We start from the raw sequence: 18,431 nt of genomic DNA on the forward strand, positions 1-18,431 counted from the left end.
ATTCTTTCTGGAGAAGCTACATGACTGTCTGATGGTGGGAAACAATAGTAGGTTCAAAGATGCTAGGCTAATGACCACAATATATTTTAAGCCTGGACATGCATCCCAAATCTCTAACAAGTTCTGATACCCTTGATAAGTGTAAGCAGGGGCTTAGGAGATGAAACATTTACAAGTAGGTGCCTGGGAGATGAATCATTTACAGGTCACCTGTGTCCATTAGAGACATAGGTGCCAAACCAGGGATGAATTTCCTGTTCCCTATCCAATTGTCCAAGTTGCACTTGAATTGGGTAGGGGAGGAACCCTGCTTCACATGTAAGGGGAGCCATTTCCAGAGACGGGGTAGTGTCTGGGATACATACCTATCTCTCCAACAAGTCCTATTTATATCACAGGCAAGGTTTAAGTCTTTAGAATGGGTTATTCTGGAGCTGTCAGTTTTGTGGATATACAGGAGGTCCATCAGAGTAGGGTCTGTCAAATGCCCTGTATTCTAGGCATAGATCCCCCTCAAAAGACTGTAGGAGACATAATACAGGAATATGGACTTGAGGCAGTCTGCATATGGCATTTTACATATGCACTGTATTCTTTTAATGAGTAACTTCTGTGGATGTTCCAATTGTTGGATATGCTTAATCAGGTACATATCAAAGGGGAGCTGCACTCAATGATAAGTCTGATGAATGCAGAATACAGTAGAACAATGACTTTCTTGGGCCTTGATACCATACTTTTTTAATAAGTTGCACAACATAGAATGATTTCCTCACTGCTGTAGACATGTGATGGTCAAAGGCTAGATTACAGGAGGTCCACCAGAGTAGCGTCTATCAAATGCCCTGTATACTAAGCATAGATCCCCCCTCAAAAGAAAAGAAAAAGCACCAGACACAACCTCAAACCTTCTGGTCAGGCATAAATAGACTTTTACACCCAGGCCATTCCAAAACACCAACACCATCAGGTCTCTCTCTTAACACTCCCAACCAGATTGCTGATGCTTTTAATACCTTTTTTACTGAAACTGTCCAATCTCTAGCTAACACCTTACCACCTGTTAATTCTACCCTCTCATCCTCCCTAAGATCCATACCATCTACCTTTCACTTGAAACCTATTCCTACATCCCTCATCTATACTCTACTTCATAAACTTAAAACTTGTACTCCCTCAGCTGATCTCCTACCAGCTGAATACCTTCAAACTGCTGCAAAAGTTCTTGCCTATCCCATTTCTATGCTAATCAATAGAACCATCACTGAAGGCTCCATTCCTTCTCTCTGGAAAATCGCTTACATAATCCCACTTCACAAGGGTGGTAACTCAACTGAACTCTCTAACGTTCGGCCTATAACCATACTCTCCACTAGCCAGAATCATGGAAAAATGCATCCATCATCAACTTCTTGACCACATTCTCCAAAATAACCTTCTAGCTGACTGTCAACATGGTTTTAGACCGTTCCACAGTACCACCACTGCTCTCTTATCCTTTACGGACTGCATTAATAAACATCGTAATAATAACATGCTCTCCTCTGCAATCTTCATTGACCTAGCTAAAGCTTTTGATATGATTAACCATCAAATACTTCTCAACATACTGAAATCATTCTTACTTGACACACAGGCATTACAATGGTTCAAGTCCTACTTACATAATAGACAGCAGCCTGTCCTTTGGGATAATAACCTATCCAAACATCTCCCTATTACCCTTGGTGTCCCTCAAGGCTCTGTCCTGGGACCTCTACTCTTCTCCATATTCATTAATGACCTTTCTATAAATTTATCTCTACCTACCTGCATACAATATGTAGATGACTCCACTTTGATTTGTAAAGCCTCCTCTTCATCTGAACTCCAATCCATCACTCAAACAGTATTTAGCCTACTTTAAAACTGGTTCCAACAACGTTGCCTCCTCCTAAATGCCAAAAAACCAAAACTATTGCTATTTACTCCAACTGTTAAATCCTCCCCAATAGATTTCTCTATTACATCTAACAATGGTACAATCATAGCTCCTGACCTGACTACCAAACTCTTAGGTGTAATAATTGACCACAGCCTTAACTCTGACTCACATATTAATGCTACTATTAAAACAGTAAACAGAAAACTTGGATCCTTGTATAGGATAAAACCTTTTCTCACCCCTGAAGCCAGAACTTCCATTGCCCAGACCCATCTGATCTCCAACCTCCTCTATGCCTCCCCCATTTATACTAATCTTTCCAAAAGCAACCTAAATAAATTGACTACTACTTATAACAATATTGCCAGGTTTGCTACTGGGTCCCCATTTAGAACTCATCACTGTTTAAATCTCAAACTTCTAGGATGGCTAGAACTAAATGACCAGCTAGAATTTCAACAACTCACCATTACTCATAAGATTCTGTACCAGCCTAGTAATACTCCTATTCTCAGTAGCCTCATCTCCCCCTACATAAATCTTACTACCCTTCACTCAGCAAATAAACTACTGGCTACCATCCAGAAATCCCACAACAAGGCAGGTGATTCTCTTTTCTCAAATTCAGTGGGGAAGATTTGGAACAAGCTACCCATCAAACTTGCAACTCTGTCATCATTATCTCTCTTTAAAAAGCAACTAAAAATCCAACTAAAAACACAATGGCTATGCCCGTGTACTAACCCTGACTGACACCCCCCCCAGTACAACATTATTCTATACCTCTCCTCCAAAACCCACAATGCTGAAATAGTAAATTCTTCCTTTACTCCCTTCTTAGTATCCTACTCCCAGGGAACTATCACTGAGTATGTTCATTGCAACAATCATTCTGCTGTCAGCACATGTCTGCCACCTTGTATATAGACCCACTATTGCTTCACTATGACTGTAATTACTTCCTTAAGTGTATATATCTAATAACTTTCTTGTTTTTCAGAGTTATATTTTTTATTATAACCTGTATACTTCATTGTAAACTGTACATTCCTACCTAACATACTTTATGGTGAATGTCAAACCCTTTACCATGGAAATAGTATTGTATTGCTTTATTAAACTCAGTAGTCACATTCTGTATAATTAAGTTCTTTGAAGAAAATCTTCATGTATAATGTATTGAGATATTTTTGGACTTTTTTCTGTCCTGTTTTATTAGTTTAAGGTGGAACTTATCTCCCTGGGCCTCTACTGAAAATGGACATGTATCCAGTTAGACTAGCCTGGTCAACAAATGTAAAATAAAATAAAATAAAATAAATTACTCTCTATGTGTGTCCATAACCACTGGGTCAACTCTAACGGCTGTGCTGTCAATATGATAGTTACCAGGGGTGGATGATTTCCTGATGGATACTATTATGCATTTCTTGTCATTTAGTTTTAGTCCATGGCTCTGACACCAGTTGTTTGTCTGTTAGCCCTTCCTGGAGATCATTTGTGCCAGTGTGGGATTCAATTACAGCTTCTAATTTGCAGTAATCTACAAATATAGTCAGTCAGAGACCACTGACATTGGCCTTAACTTCAGAGAAGCAAGTGCCAAAAAAGAGTGGACACCATCCCCCATTCTGGAATTATAGCTAAACTCACTAAACTAGGTATAAATCCCTACATCACAAGATGGGTTGCCAACTGGCTTACTGACAGAACCCACACTGTAAAAGTTGCAGTCTCCAAATCTGACCTCAAAGCAGTGACAGGTGGAGTACCGCAGGGTTCTGTCCTAGGACCTCTCCTGTTTGGTATCTACTTCTCTGAAGTACAGGCTAACACAGAAGGCCTCTGGCTAATGAAGTTCGCAGATGACTGCAAACTTGGAGCCATAGTCATGTCCCCAAATGATGTGGGCATCCTACAGAAAGGCCTCACTGAGACAGATGCCTAGTGTCAGAGCCATGGCCTCAAGCTCAATGCCAAAAAGTGCAGTGTCATCCCCTTTGGTAAAAACTCTGTACCCATGAACTAACACATAGGCAGCAATCTATTTAACACCAAATGTGTGATAAGAGACCTTGGTACCCAGGTGGACAGTAGTCTCTCCTTTGATAGTCACATCGCCACAGTAGTCAGGAAGTCCTTCTACGTGGCACACCTCATCATAAAAGGGTTATCATCCAGGAAAAAAGAGGTCATTGTTCCCCTATACTCGACACTCATTAGACCCATCATAGAGTACAATGCCCCTTTTGGAATGTACCTCACAAGACATCTGCAGCAGCTGGAAAGGCCACAGACGTACCTCACAAAAGGGATCACTGGTCTCAAACAAATGCCCTAAACTGACTGCTTCAAAAAACTCCAGCTTTACTCTGTAGCATATCACCTACTCCGAGGTGATCTCTGCCTAACATATAAAGCTATGTCAAACCCAGAGCTGTTGGACATGCTACACCTAAAGAAATTCCAATCCCTCTGAGCTACACACTCTAGGGACCTAAACCTTGTCACCACAATAAACAGGACATGCTGGAGGGATAGATTCCTGTCCCAGAGACTTCCCATACTCTGGAACAGGCTACCCATCTATGTCAAGCAAAGTTCTTCATTAGCACTCTTCAAGAAAAATCTTGATGATTGGATGGGAAATAAGAAATACACCCCGGGGATCACTTCTGTGTCTCTGTTCGACAGTGGCACAAGAAAATAACTTTCTTGGGTGGGGTAAGCCAGGGAACTTTGTTGGCTAGGCTTATGTAGGCCCTTGGACCGATAGCCTAGTACCTACCTATGAACCTATGAACCTATAAGGACAGATCCCTGAGGGACTCCACTTGTGACTGACCACTTAGTAGAGGGGGACTCCCCAGTTCTAACTTCATGGGTCCTGCCTGTGAGGCGCTTGGCTATACACTGGGTGATATATGGGTTTGTATCTAGCCTCTTGAGTTTGTTAACAATGCATGAGTATGGCATTGTGTCAAATATCCTGGCCAGATGAAGGTAAGCAGTCTGTACCATTTTGCTCTTATCCATCTATTTGGTGACCTTCTCAAAGAAGTCAATCAGGTTGAATAGGCACGTTCTGCTCTTGATGAAACCAGACTGGGTTGGGTCCAGTGTCTGGAGGTTTACTATATCACTATTGATCATTTCCATGATAATTCGTTCTGTGGCTTTACATATAAGACTAATGACACTTATGGGTCTGTTTTTCCAGGGTCTGTAGATGGGCCACCTTTGTGCAGAAGGATGACTGCTGCTGTTTTCCATTCATGAAGCACAAAGCCTGTTTGGAGGCTACAGTTAAATAGCAGTTCCAGAGGGTCTGATAGGACATGTTTCATGCTATTTAGACAGCATCCTGGGATATTGTCTGGGTCCATTGATGCAGTGTTCTTGGCCTTAGAGAATTGTTACACCAGATGCATGTGTCCTACCTGTTCAGCTTATGCACAAACTGCATACATATGTGTTTGATAACATTAATGGCATGTCTATTATTCATGAAAGTGTGGATTATGCATAGATATATGCCATGCATGCAAGGCAGCTAGCCTGTATTGATCATACTGTCACATACAGGTGTAGCAGTGTCCCTTCTAGCACTTCCTGCAGACATTACAGTACCAGGACAGTGAGCATGGTTACCCTCATAGAGTGTGGATGTATCACAATAGTTGTCAAGTGTGTGTATATACAAGCTCATCTGTTATCACTCCACATCACATACATTATGCCATAGTCATGGGATTAGTGCTGGTATTATTCTGATATTGTCCATGATTGTGGTTCATTATTGTAATGTTTTCCATTATCTTTTATCTGTGGCCACCTTGCTGGAGACCTCTGCTGAGAGTACACTCATAATCAGGTATATCAGTCTGCACAGCTTCCCAGTATGCACCCTACCCCAATTGTATGTCAGATCCCTCATAGATGCCCTCTGCATTATTCATGTAAGGATGCTTATCTACCACAGACATCCTCCCCATTGTTATGTTACCTTGTATGACAGTCACAGAGAACACACTTTCACTGTTCGGTCCACAGTGTACCATAGAGATATGTGCTTAGTGTTGCTGCTGCAACCATCTCCCATTGACATTCCCTCCTCTACTGTACATGCGGGAGTTTCACCTGTACTCTTTCCCTGTATTCGTTCCTACAATTCATCTGTGTGTATCTATTCAATACACACACTTCTCCTGAGTGATCATTTTATTTGGTAGTCCCATGTCATGTTGCAGATCATTAATGCAGCTTCAGTACAGAATGCCAGGAATAGGATATCACAATATGCACTGCACTGTAGGTACACTGTCCTGTAATGTGTTTGGACCATATACTTCACACTCATACCTCTCAACTATCCACATATTCTCAGGATGTCCAGATGTTTTCTTTTATAAATATGTGGCTTTCTGCCATATCAACTGGGATGATCTGGATTGATCTGATTCAATATTACATACATTTGAGTGTATACGTCTCAAATCTCCTGATCTGTGCAGAATGTTCAGTTTTTGTCTCATATGTGTGATCTTTTTCATGACATTCTTTTTCCTGGCAAATTATTGGCATGTCATTGCAGAGTGCAGTCAGAAACTGATGACTGACATTTGAGTTTCAAACTTCATGCTCTTTAGAAAGTTCATGCTATGTACAATCTATATATTCTATCAACTTCCTAGGTCTGTCAGTGCAGTATTAAAAATCTGTTCCTATTTCTGGCCCTTTATCCCCCCATTATTATGGCTGTGTCCACATTTCTGCTCTAAGAGACAGTGAATGTAACAATCTAACAGATTCCTATGTGACATATGTGCCAAATATTTCCCTATTACTGGCTATTTGTCCTTTCATTAAGTTGGCCTCTGTGCAGATGTGATGTACTACCAGAATGACAACTATTTGTAAAACCCCTGGTGATCATTGCGGCATTGCACGCAAATCTGCACACTGTAGGTGCTCTTCCTTACATGGAATTGCTATATGCATTCACTGAGAAGGTTTTGCTATGTATAAAACCCTAGTGATCATTGTGGCATTGCACATATATCTGCACACCCCAGATGCTCTCCTTTACATGGAATTGATATGTTTGCTTATAAGGTTTCATGGCCAGCAATACTGTTGCGAGCCACAAAATATAGCTTAGGCATGCTGTTCCTCATTAATATGCATTGTGCACTGCCACACAGCACACACAATCCCGCAAAAATGTAAACTCCATGTAGGCTCTGCACAAAGCCTACATGGAGTTCATTGAGTCCCACAGATTATCTCCACCATCATATTCATTACTTGATTAAAGGACTGATGCAGGAATGACACATTTTATTCAATATGGAGTAAGGTGCTGCCTGAGCAGATATGTATTTGCATCAGCAATTGAAATCGCTGACTTCTAAGGGAACCCACTGTCCTTACTAAAAGGTATAGTCATCTGTCTAAGAAGACATTTAATATAAAAATGCCAGGCTGCAAAGATAACAATGATGATGACACAATAGTCTTGCATATAACGTCTTTCAGACAGTGCTTTTGCTGCCTTTCTCTATCCATTACTCCACTCATCTTCCACCTTCCAATATGTCTTGACATCTGAACTCAAAAGTACAGATTATGTCTTATATTTCCTATCCCTCCTTTAGATTATATTGTTTCCATGGTTTTATTCTACCCCTTCATTTTGTGGCCTGCTAATAACAGTAAGAAGTTGCAGGTTTTTTTTGTATTACATAAATGCTTCATAGAAATTGAAATTGATGTGTATGGGAGTTTCTATATAGTCTAAAAGTGCTTTCCTTCTGTCACTAAAGATGATCAATCTGTGCCAAATATTTTGTTTGTTTAGTCATTTGGATTGGAACTTATAAAGATTTACTGCCAAATCGTACTGCACATGCACATATAGGCTGCAAAGCATATTAATGATAATTATAGATGAACAGGGAGACAGAGTCAAATTATTTTCATGGCTCACCTATCACATAGTGAGCGGTACTATTGCAATCATATCTAGCAATAATGCCAGGGTTCACTTTGACCAGTGCAGCTACTAGGGCCTTTGCAGGGTACATACACCATTGTCATAAGATATCAGAAGTCCTGCTAATCATCACTGTGGGTTACCTTGAAGAATCAGTATCCACAGAGAAATGATGATGTGTTACCTGTCTGTCACAAGAGGTTGCAAACCCTGTGACCCCTTGACAGTCCACAAGATTTGTATCTGCATCCATGTCGTGCAGTGCCACCTCATCCCTATCAAAGGAGCTCACAAGCTCTGTAAACTCTATCTAGCCTAAAATGTCTTTATCCCTATCCAGGTGACACAATGACACTCCATCCCTATCACATGATACCAGAAACCTTGTCACTTATTGGCAGTTCTTCACACATGGGCCATTATGGGTGCAGTCCTCATCCACTATAAGGTCTTTTTCCCACTCACTGTGAGCCTTTCACCTTGCATAGGTTGGCAGTCTTGTGATATTGTTTATGTTATCACATGTGCAAATGATGAAGAAAGCGACCCACACCATCAATCCATCCAATCAGAGTTGTTCTGAGCTAATGTCTCATGTACAGTGTGAATGTGTCATGCACTGCCCAGCAAAGCATGACAGTGTCTATGAGGCATATGTGAAACTGACACTGCATGCATTGTGCTTATTCTATGTGATAGTCATGCTTATTTTATTTCTATAATTTTCATGAAACAAAGTTGCTGAGCAGAAATTACTACTTTTCCAGCAGCACAAAATACATTGCCTGTTGCTGCCTGGTGGTGGTGGGATCTTCCTACAAGTGCAGCTTCATATTTTGCTGACATATCCTCTCCTGCTAGGGCTGCTTTGGTGCATCGGATGGATCTTACTGCAAATATGTCAGAAACTGACTAGCTTGTTTTCTTTGGCTCATGCTATGCAACATGGGAATGACAGCAACTAGTTTGTTGACTGTGTCTAGGAAGAATTGCATTTCCATCCATGTGAATCTAGGCACTAGATAAATGCCTTGAAAACACTAAAGGTACATTCTGTGACATTCTGTGTCTTAATACAAGCAGTGCAGCATGCCATTCAAAGCACAATTTGAGGATGGCTGTCAGGAGCCATTAACCAAGGGCCCAGGATGTATCCAGAATTACCTGCAGCACATTTTTTTCAAGAGGCTGTTAGTGGTTAGATGCATAGTTTATGCATTATTAAATATTTATTTTTCACATTAAGCTTCATCTTACCAATCAGATGGTCCTGGAGGAAGCCACATCACTGGACGTGTTGTGAGAGGTCAGACATGGGCCAAATATGGGAATCATGCCCATTGCCAGGGTGCTGCTCATACACACTGTAGATAATTCTTCCTGCATTGTAGGCTACCTGGCAGTTCAGTGGGTGGTAGTCCTTCTTGTTCACTTGCATTTGTGAGTTAGATCTTTGTGGAGACTTCTGCTGCTTCATGTGTAGAATCAATGGCACTTAGTAGTTCAAGGAGACATGCAATGTTACAAAAGCCATGCATGAGTTGTGGATCTCTCCTACAGTGTCCCAAAGAACCTTATTTGCTCTTCCACATGCAGAAGCATAATGTTAAGAACATTATGGTGCAGATTCAATAAAGCCTACACAGTCCGCTAAAACTATATGTGCATTGTGTTGTGCCACGCACAAGATAGTGCACTGTTTTATATTCAGTAAGTGGCTCTACATACCACATAGATCCATGCAAACATGGTAAACATTTTGACATGGTAATAACAACATAGGCAGATGAATTGTATGCTAAACAACCAATCTAAGATGGAAGAGCTGTTCAACAAGCTATAAAGCAAGCATGTAGACTCGGTTCTGGTTTTTCTTGTGAATGCTAAAACCTATTGGAATAAGTCATGGAAAATAGTCTACACAGAAAGAATGTTAGGGACTGCTGTTCTTATTTATGTGCATGTGCAACAGGCCCAAGTCTATGCTGCTGATACTGCTAATAGGCAATGATCAAGATGGAGAAGGGTGTTTAGACCTAGCTTAACTTTTCAAAATCTTCATAAGGTGGAAATTATAGAGAGGTACAATATAGACAGAGACACATTACAGGAAATCTGCAACCTCTGTCATCTTCAACTGGGAGCAAGGGAAAACCGAGTAGAACCAATACCAATGGAGACTAACATAAGTGTAGCACTTAGAATATTAGTTAGAGGAGCCTCCCGTAGAACAACAGGGGACATGCTGAGGCTGTCACAGGCATCAGCATATAGGATCCTACATCAATTCTTGAACGCTATGCTACAATTTGCCAGTGACTACATATATTTTCCCTGTACACCTGATGACTATGCAGGAGTTCTACCCTGTAGCACAGTATCCTGAAGTCTTGGGTGCCATAAACTGTACACATGTAGAAATCAAATCACACCCTGGGGAACAGGGAAGGATGTACTTAAATAGAAAGGTGTTCCACTCCATTAACTGCCAGGTCATGTGTAATGCCAAGGGAATCATCCTGAATGTGTGTGCTGGCAACCAAGTCAGTTACCACAACTTACATATCTGGCATGACTGTCAACTGTAATAGATGTTTTCTAGGAGGCATATCCCAAAGGGTCATTTACTGGGATATACAGATTATGCACTGGAACCGTGGCTGATGACACTCATAAGAAACACACACACACCAACTGAAGAATGCTATAATGAGGAACACGTGCAAACAAGAAATATCATAGAGTGTGTATTTGAGCTTCTGAAGTCATGGTTTCGGTACCTAGCTACATCTAAGGGAGCCCTACAGTACAGTCTCTGTACATGTGCTGAAATCTTCACCATCTGTGCCATGCTTCATGACATTATCCTCAGAAAACAGCTTCAGCAGGAACACCAAGGGGAAGGGCCACACATCCCATCACCACTGGCAAGGTCACCACAGCCATACACAGGTGTGGAGTCAGAGGGGGACCCAGCAGCTTATGTGGGTATAGACAGATGTAGGCATGCCCAGTATGCCCTCCACTGGCCAAGAAGCAACAGACAGCACACACACTCACCACCTAAGAGGCTAAAACCTTCATCCCATACACATACATACAGTAACATTGATCCCAGGCAGTGCTCACAACCTTTACTTAACCATGTAATGGCTGTGTACTGCTAGCATCAGACAGAGTCAGCTCCAGACTAAAAGCTTTGCAACTGCCAAATTTCCAAGGTAAGTGTTGAACCTAGAATAGAAAAATAAGTGTCTAACCAGGGGCGGCTCGTGCTATAGGACTACAGGATTGCAGACCAACCATCTGTAAAATGAATAAAATAAATTCCCCATTCCCCCCACCATAGAACATATAAAAATAAAATTAAAAAATTCCAGACTCCATGCATGCATACATGCTTAGTTCCTGACTGCTGTGTTAGGCAGACCAGAACTCCACACATGCACACATGCTCATTCCTGAGATCCAGACTGCTCTGTTAGGCAGTCCGGATAGGGAAGGCAGAAAACTCCTCCCTTCCAGCTCAAAGGGCTGTGCGGTGATGACTGCACAAACCGGAAGGTCACCAGACTGCATCGCTCACAGGCTGGAGGCTCCAGCCTCCTCACAGGGACCCAAAAGCAGGAGGCTCCAGCCTCCTTGTGTCTTGCAGGAGACTCAATAGCATGTGTGGGCCATTCTGGAGGACAGACACAGGTGATCAGCTGCAGGATCACTACAGAGGACTTAGCTGAGCTGCTGCAGAGTACAGGATCGCATGGAGGACAGCGACAGGTAGGGTGCTTATGGAGGACAGAAGCATGTGTGTGTGTGTGTGTGTGTGTGTGCACGTGTGTGTGTGTGTGTGTGTGTGTGTGTGTGTGTGTGTGTGTGTGTGTGTGTGTGTGTGCAATGCCCCAGTTGCTACATGGTGGTGGGTAGAGAATAAGGCTTGAACCCTGTACCTTGAGCCCAAGTGACGAGCCAGAATTCCCTACCCACCACCGTTTTTAAAATATTTGCAGATTTTGTTTCATTGTTTACTGGAAAAAAGTTCAAAACAATAAATTTAAAATGCCCTCTAACAACTGTACTGTATTGTACAAGAAATATACTTTAATACAGTCAGGAAGGTGTATCAAATAGCATGTGTATGTTTTGTGTTCAAGGGTCCTATGATATGAAAACAGCCCAAAATTAATCTATCTGCCACTGGCAAAATGTATTTTCTTTGAATGTGGGTTTCAATGCTGTTTCAATGAATGTGAGTTTCAAGGGCAGAGAAGTTTTAATGCTAAGTCTATTGTCATTGTGAGACTGCATTGCTTTGTTTAGCAGATATCTATTAGGGTTAATGCTGTAAAATATAAAATAAAACTTTCAAATGAAATCCATATCATTGCAGAAGTAAAGTAGTATGCACACTACAGTGTTTATGGCAAATGGGGCGAAATAACCAAGGAATGGGACATTGGAATGGCTGCAGGGGGGATGCTCCATTCAACCATGATTTTGTAAGGGGGGGATGGGCAGCAAACTCAGACAGCCCCGGCTGAACTATACCTCTCAACTGTCCAGAATTCTGCAGAATGAATAGATTTTTGCTTCTTATTTTTGGTTTGTTCCTCATAAAATTTGTGGTTTTCTGCCAAATCATTTAGGAATGAAGTCACTAAATAATGACAGACATTGAGTTTCAGACGTCATAACCTTCAGAAAAATGCATGCTAAAGCAAGACCTGTTATTCTATCAACTGTCTCAAGTTTATACAAGAGAAATTTTTAGTTCTGTTTGCATGTTCCTCCAACATATTTGGCCTTGTCCAGATTTCCTGCATTAAGAGGTTGAGAGGTACATGCAAATAAATCGCTTTATAGAATTAGGAATATCCAAACCTCTCAACTGTCTCCAATTTTGGCTCAAAATGTTGCTCTCCCCCTAATAATCCCTCTGCAAAATGGCAATTTTGGAAGAAAACATGGAGGGTTTCCAATTATAAATAACTGTAATGATCAGAGTTATAGATTACTTTTATTTCAGAAATGCATGTAGATGCTCTTATTTTGTCAGCTGCTCAAGTTAACAGTACTAATTTAAAAAATGTGTCCCTTCTTTGACAGGTTCCCAGCTGTATTGTGTGGCGATTTTATATTTTTGCATAACATATTTGGTCTGTTTTTCATAAAATTGTGGTTTTCTGGCAAATTAGTAGCAAATCAATAAAGACTGAAGTTAGAAAATAATGGCAGACATTTGAGTTTCAGATTTCATACCCTTCAAAAATTCATACTAATGCAAGGCCTACTACTATTCTATTATCTTTCTAAGTTTATAAGAGCAATATTTAAAAAATGTCTTTTATTTTGGGCCTGTGTCCCACTTCTATGTATGGCTTTGTCCAGATTTTTTGCTCTGAGGTTGAGAGGTATGAGTGTCAGAGCCATCACCGTCAGCCAGAGACATTTCAAACTGTGACCTACTTGTTGCATTCCACTCCCCATTGTAGTGGATCTGGATGTGTCCAAGCAAGGCAAGGAGCAGTTATGCAGTGTAAGTGTGCAGAGTATTCCCCCATCCAAGGTAGACCACAAGTACAACCGTGGCTTTTCATCTGTCCTTGATTTTGCAGAATGTTCTGGTTTTCTGTCATATTTTTATACTGTTGATTTATGCTTCTTATTATTCAGAAAATGCATGCTGTTGCAATGCCCTGTTGCTCTGTATTAAAGTAGCAATGCTTTAATGACCATCAGGTAAGCTTGTCGGAGATTGTAAGATGCAAGTAAGCTTTAATAAGCATACTGTTAAGGAATTACCAACATTGAAAGCCTTTTCATTGTTGCCATGCAGAGAATATTTACATAACTAGATAACATATAAGCCTTAGGTATTGAAATGCATGTGACAGTATTTGTAATAAAGGACAGGATTACAGTATTTTCAGAAGCCTTTACATTTGTTGGAGACTTGCAGTTATCTTTGCAGACTTTACCTGTAAACTAAACAGAATGCCAATCTATCATGTGTGGTCCATAACTTGTGCAGTAATCCTTTAAGCAATTTATCTTGAGCTTGTTTCTTGTTCGCTGTTCATTTTTTACTTTGATCATGTGTTCTCCATGAAACAAGCAGATAGTTGTCAGGCAGCAGGTCTTTTTTGGATAAGAAACATTTTTACAAGTGGGGGTATCACAGACATTGCTACTTTCAGCATGTTACTTGGTAATTTTATAAAGCTGAATTTAAATTATAATTAGAACTGCAGTGCAAGGAGAAGTGGTTTGAACTGAGTGCTGCTTGTTTATTTTTATACTTGATTTTGAGTGGCATTCCAGTAATGTATTTAAAAAGCAATTTATTTTTTCATGCCTCACAACCTTTGTGTTTCCATCTAGATATTAACTAAGTTGTCATGTAGCCAGTGCATTGAAATATTTTTTTCTTCTACACATCATTTTGTCTTGATTGGACTCTCGTAATGATGGTTTGGCACCCAGGGCAGCATATTTAATTAAAGTTCCAGTTGTGGTTTTGAGCATAGCTCCACCCCTTTCCATTGGACCCACCCATTCAGCTGTCTCCTGCAGCCCCCCTTTAATTTGAAGTCACCAGCCGCCACTGTGTCTAACAATACATGTGAATGGCATATTTTTGCCTACTCTTACTTGCTAATATAAGTAAGTATAAGGCAGATGATTTTTACAGCAATGATATCAAGAAGTGACAGCAGTGACTTATGTGAATACATGTGTCCTCTATCAACTAATAGGTGTCATGCACCAAAGATTCACATATTCATACCTCCCAAATGTACCTATTTTTCCAGAATGTCCACAGTTTGCCTCATACTTTTATACTGGCAAATCATTAATGAGTGAATTTAGAAAATAATGACACACATTTCATTTTCAGACTTCATATCCCTTAGAAACATCATAAAAATACTAATGCAAAACCTGTTATTCTATCAATTGTCTAAGTTTGTAAGACCATCATTTTTAAAAAGTCTCTCTCTTGTAACGCTATGAAGAAATTAAACACTGTCATCTGTGCTAGCATGTCTGGTTGAAGTTTTTGTACACGATTTCAGATTAACCTGTGCATTATATATACCAGCATGACTAGCTATAATATTGAAAATAAGTTCTTACATGTTGAATTATAATCTGTTTGCACAGAATGTTTTAAAGACTTGAACAGTATTCCTTTACATTAATAACCGTACATATTTGTGATGAAGATTCTAAATGCAGACTGTCTCAGAATCAGCTGATCTGCAGATGATGTCATCAGAATGTTGACGGTTGCTATATGTTACTGTCAGAGGCTGGAAGACATGAAGAAATTTTAGTAAACATCTGTTGGCTGATTTTCAAAATATGAAATGAAAATCAGAACTGGAACAGTTGTAACAGTTAAGCTAGGCTATAAAAGAACAAGCTCCAAGAGTGTAAAACAACTGGTAAACAAGAAGGCACTAAGGTAACATAACAGGTAAACTCACAAAACCTTTATTATTCCACAAATGAATGAATGAAGAATCATAAATACAGCAACTCGAACTGACTAAGCGCTTTCACCCTCATGGGCATCTTCAGAGTCAGTTAACTTCAGTAAAAACAACCTTTAAATACAGCTGTTGATTAGTACTTAATTAATCAATGATGAAAAAAGCAGGAGGGTAGTTAATTAAACAATTGTCCCCTAAAGTTCCTGTTCACCAAATCTTAAAGTCCTGCTCAAAAATACCTTGTTTGCTAGAATCTCAAGTAAGTAATAGCTACCCAGAATAAATAAATAAACCAAAATAAAACAAAAATAAGAATAAAACGTCAAAAAAACAAAACTAAAAAACAATGTGTGCAATGATAAACATTCCATATAAAACAGAAGACATATCTGTTAATATATTTAAATTTACATAGTTGTGTATTATATACAAGCTGCCTTGTATTTTAAAATACATGCTAGGGATAGTACGTCATTGATACCAGGGGCATTACTGGCATCAAGTCTCAGTTGCCAAAGACATTCCCTTATTTCCAACATAGTTTTAAAGTCCCCCCAAAAATCCTTTGTATATAGCTTGTCAATAACAAAAAAAATAAACTTTTTAAAGTTTGCACAATGATTCGTGTGTACATACAATGAATTAGTGGTTTTCTTATTTTTTATGTCCCTATAATGTTCTAATATTCTTTGTCTCAACTTCCTGGTAATCATACCTATATAGAACGCTGGGCAAGATAAACAAGTGGCAGCATAAATGACCATGCTCATGTTACAGTTGCAATAACCAGGGCTCTTCAAAGTTCTCTTAAAACTACCTAGACAAACATAGGGACCGTCATTAATAAATTTACAGGCCTTGCAATTGCCACATTTGGCCATTGTAGCTGGTCTTTGTCCAAAGGATCTAGGAGTCTTCTCAAGTAGGTCTTTTAAATTTGAACCTCTACTGTTAAAAAAAGTGGGACATTTACTAAGTATGTTGCGTAAGTCTGCTGGGATGAGGCTTTCCCAAGCACCATAAATAACATCTTTAACTTCAGGTGCTAACCTATTGTGTTGTAATACCATACTGTTATGTTACCTTAGTGCCTTCTTGTTTACCAGTAGGCTATAAAAGAGCCTGCTGAAGAAAGCTGAAGTCAGTACTTGTCAGTTAACAGTCAGTTACCATTGCCAGTTGCAGTTGTTTACAGTTGTACTGTGCAGTGGATACCCAAAAGGACTCACCAAGAACTGTAAGCTTGCCTTTGCTCTGTTGTAATAATTTAGATCAGGGACTGTGTTCTTTAGTCAGGCAGAGTTTTTCTAAGTGTTACATTTCAGGCCTACAGTATTGATTTCATTTTCCTGGTGATTCAGTTCTGTTTATCAGAATTTACTGTTTTATATTTTTAAGCATTTTGCTCATTATTAAATATTTTATTAGCCCGATGTCCACGGTGGTGCAGCGGTTAGCATTGTCACCTCACAGCAAGAGGTTCTCTGGCTTGATTCTCAGCTGGAGCACCTTCTGTGTGAAGTCTGCAAGTCCTCCCCATGGTCAAGTGATGTTTAAAGACATGCAGGTAGGTGCGTGCATGAATTGGTGTGCCTTCTTTGAAGGTTGGGCATTGGGCTGGTACCTCGGCACCATAAAAACCTACTGCCAGTCATAAGTGGACCGGCATTCCGCTGTGGCATCCCCTAACCGGGAAAAGCAGAAAGACATTACTATACTGTTAAATATTTTATTAACTTACATTGTGGCTTGCCAATCAGTGTTTTCTTTACTGCTTTGAGGGTGCTTATACCTGCTTTGATAACCTCCCAGGCCACTCAGAAAGCCTGGCTAATTAATGTAATTTGCTATCATTTATTTTAATATCGAATTTTCATAATTTGACACCCCTTTAAAAGGGCATGAAGGCTGTCAGATTAGTGGCAGCATATTACCACATTATTCTAGGGAAGGGGCACAGCTGGAAATCTGTGTCAGGCTTTCCCAGAAGTGTTTGGATGTGTGAGATTTACTTTAAGTGTGAGTGTATCAGAGGTCTTAAACTGGGATACATTGTTCTGATGTGTGTAATAAGATGAATTACATTAGGGGTGGACAGAAGTATACAGTCCAGGCTCAGGTTATAGAGCATGTTTCTGCTGTGCTCTTAGGTGAAAATTTTGAAACATTGCTCCTGTTTAAGTGACAGTCTTACATTGGAGTAAATAGTGAGGACTGAAGCTCCTTAGTGACTGATCCAGGATAGTAGAGGACATCACATTTTTGTTGACAGTTAGCTGGGGTATTATCCAGACGTTACAGGGCCTTTGTCCCATTTTTATTTATGGATTGGTCCAGCTATGTTGGTCTAAGAGGTTGGGCGGGATGTTCACATTACAAAAACCTGTAAGACAGCAGTATAATTTGCAGAGCAGCATCACAAACACAGATATACTAAGCACTAAGTGAGCTATGCACCTTGAGCATCATCAAAAGATATATGTATCTCTGAATCCAAAAGATAGAAAACAAGGGTATGACACAGTCGTAATCATCATTTACACAGGGTATTGTGTGTTGTGGGGGCAGGAAGCCTACACTGAAACACAAGGTAGTCAGTGCATGTGAGTAAGAAAAAAAAAAAAGGCAGACATTTGGATAAAGTATCAAATGGCCACTGAGACCAAATGAGCTGCAAGCCTCATGACTGACTCATGTAACTGTTATGTGTGCTTGTCTGTATGGGTACCTCAGGTGAAATTAGTGTGTGAGTATCTGCAAGAACACAGACAAGTTCTGTGCTAACTCTATGTCTTGATATGTCAGACAGGTGTGAGCCATGAATGGTAGAAGTGATGGTTCATTGCTGTAATCTCCAACCCTGAAAACTGGCTCTGCCAGGCATTGCACTGGCACACCCATGTCCATGGTCAGATGCACTGCTGTTACATGAATGTAACTGATGTCTGGTAGATGAGGTCTCCTCAGGAGTATGTCCAGGCCCACAACCCCATGGCCTGCCACATCTGGGTTTCGACAC

Source organism: Protopterus annectens, chromosome 12.part0 (assembly GCF_019279795.1).
Source record: "Protopterus annectens isolate FY-2018-M chromosome 12.part0, PAN1.0, whole genome shotgun sequence".
NCBI lineage: Eukaryota > Metazoa > Chordata > Ceratodontiformes > Protopteridae > Protopterus > Protopterus annectens.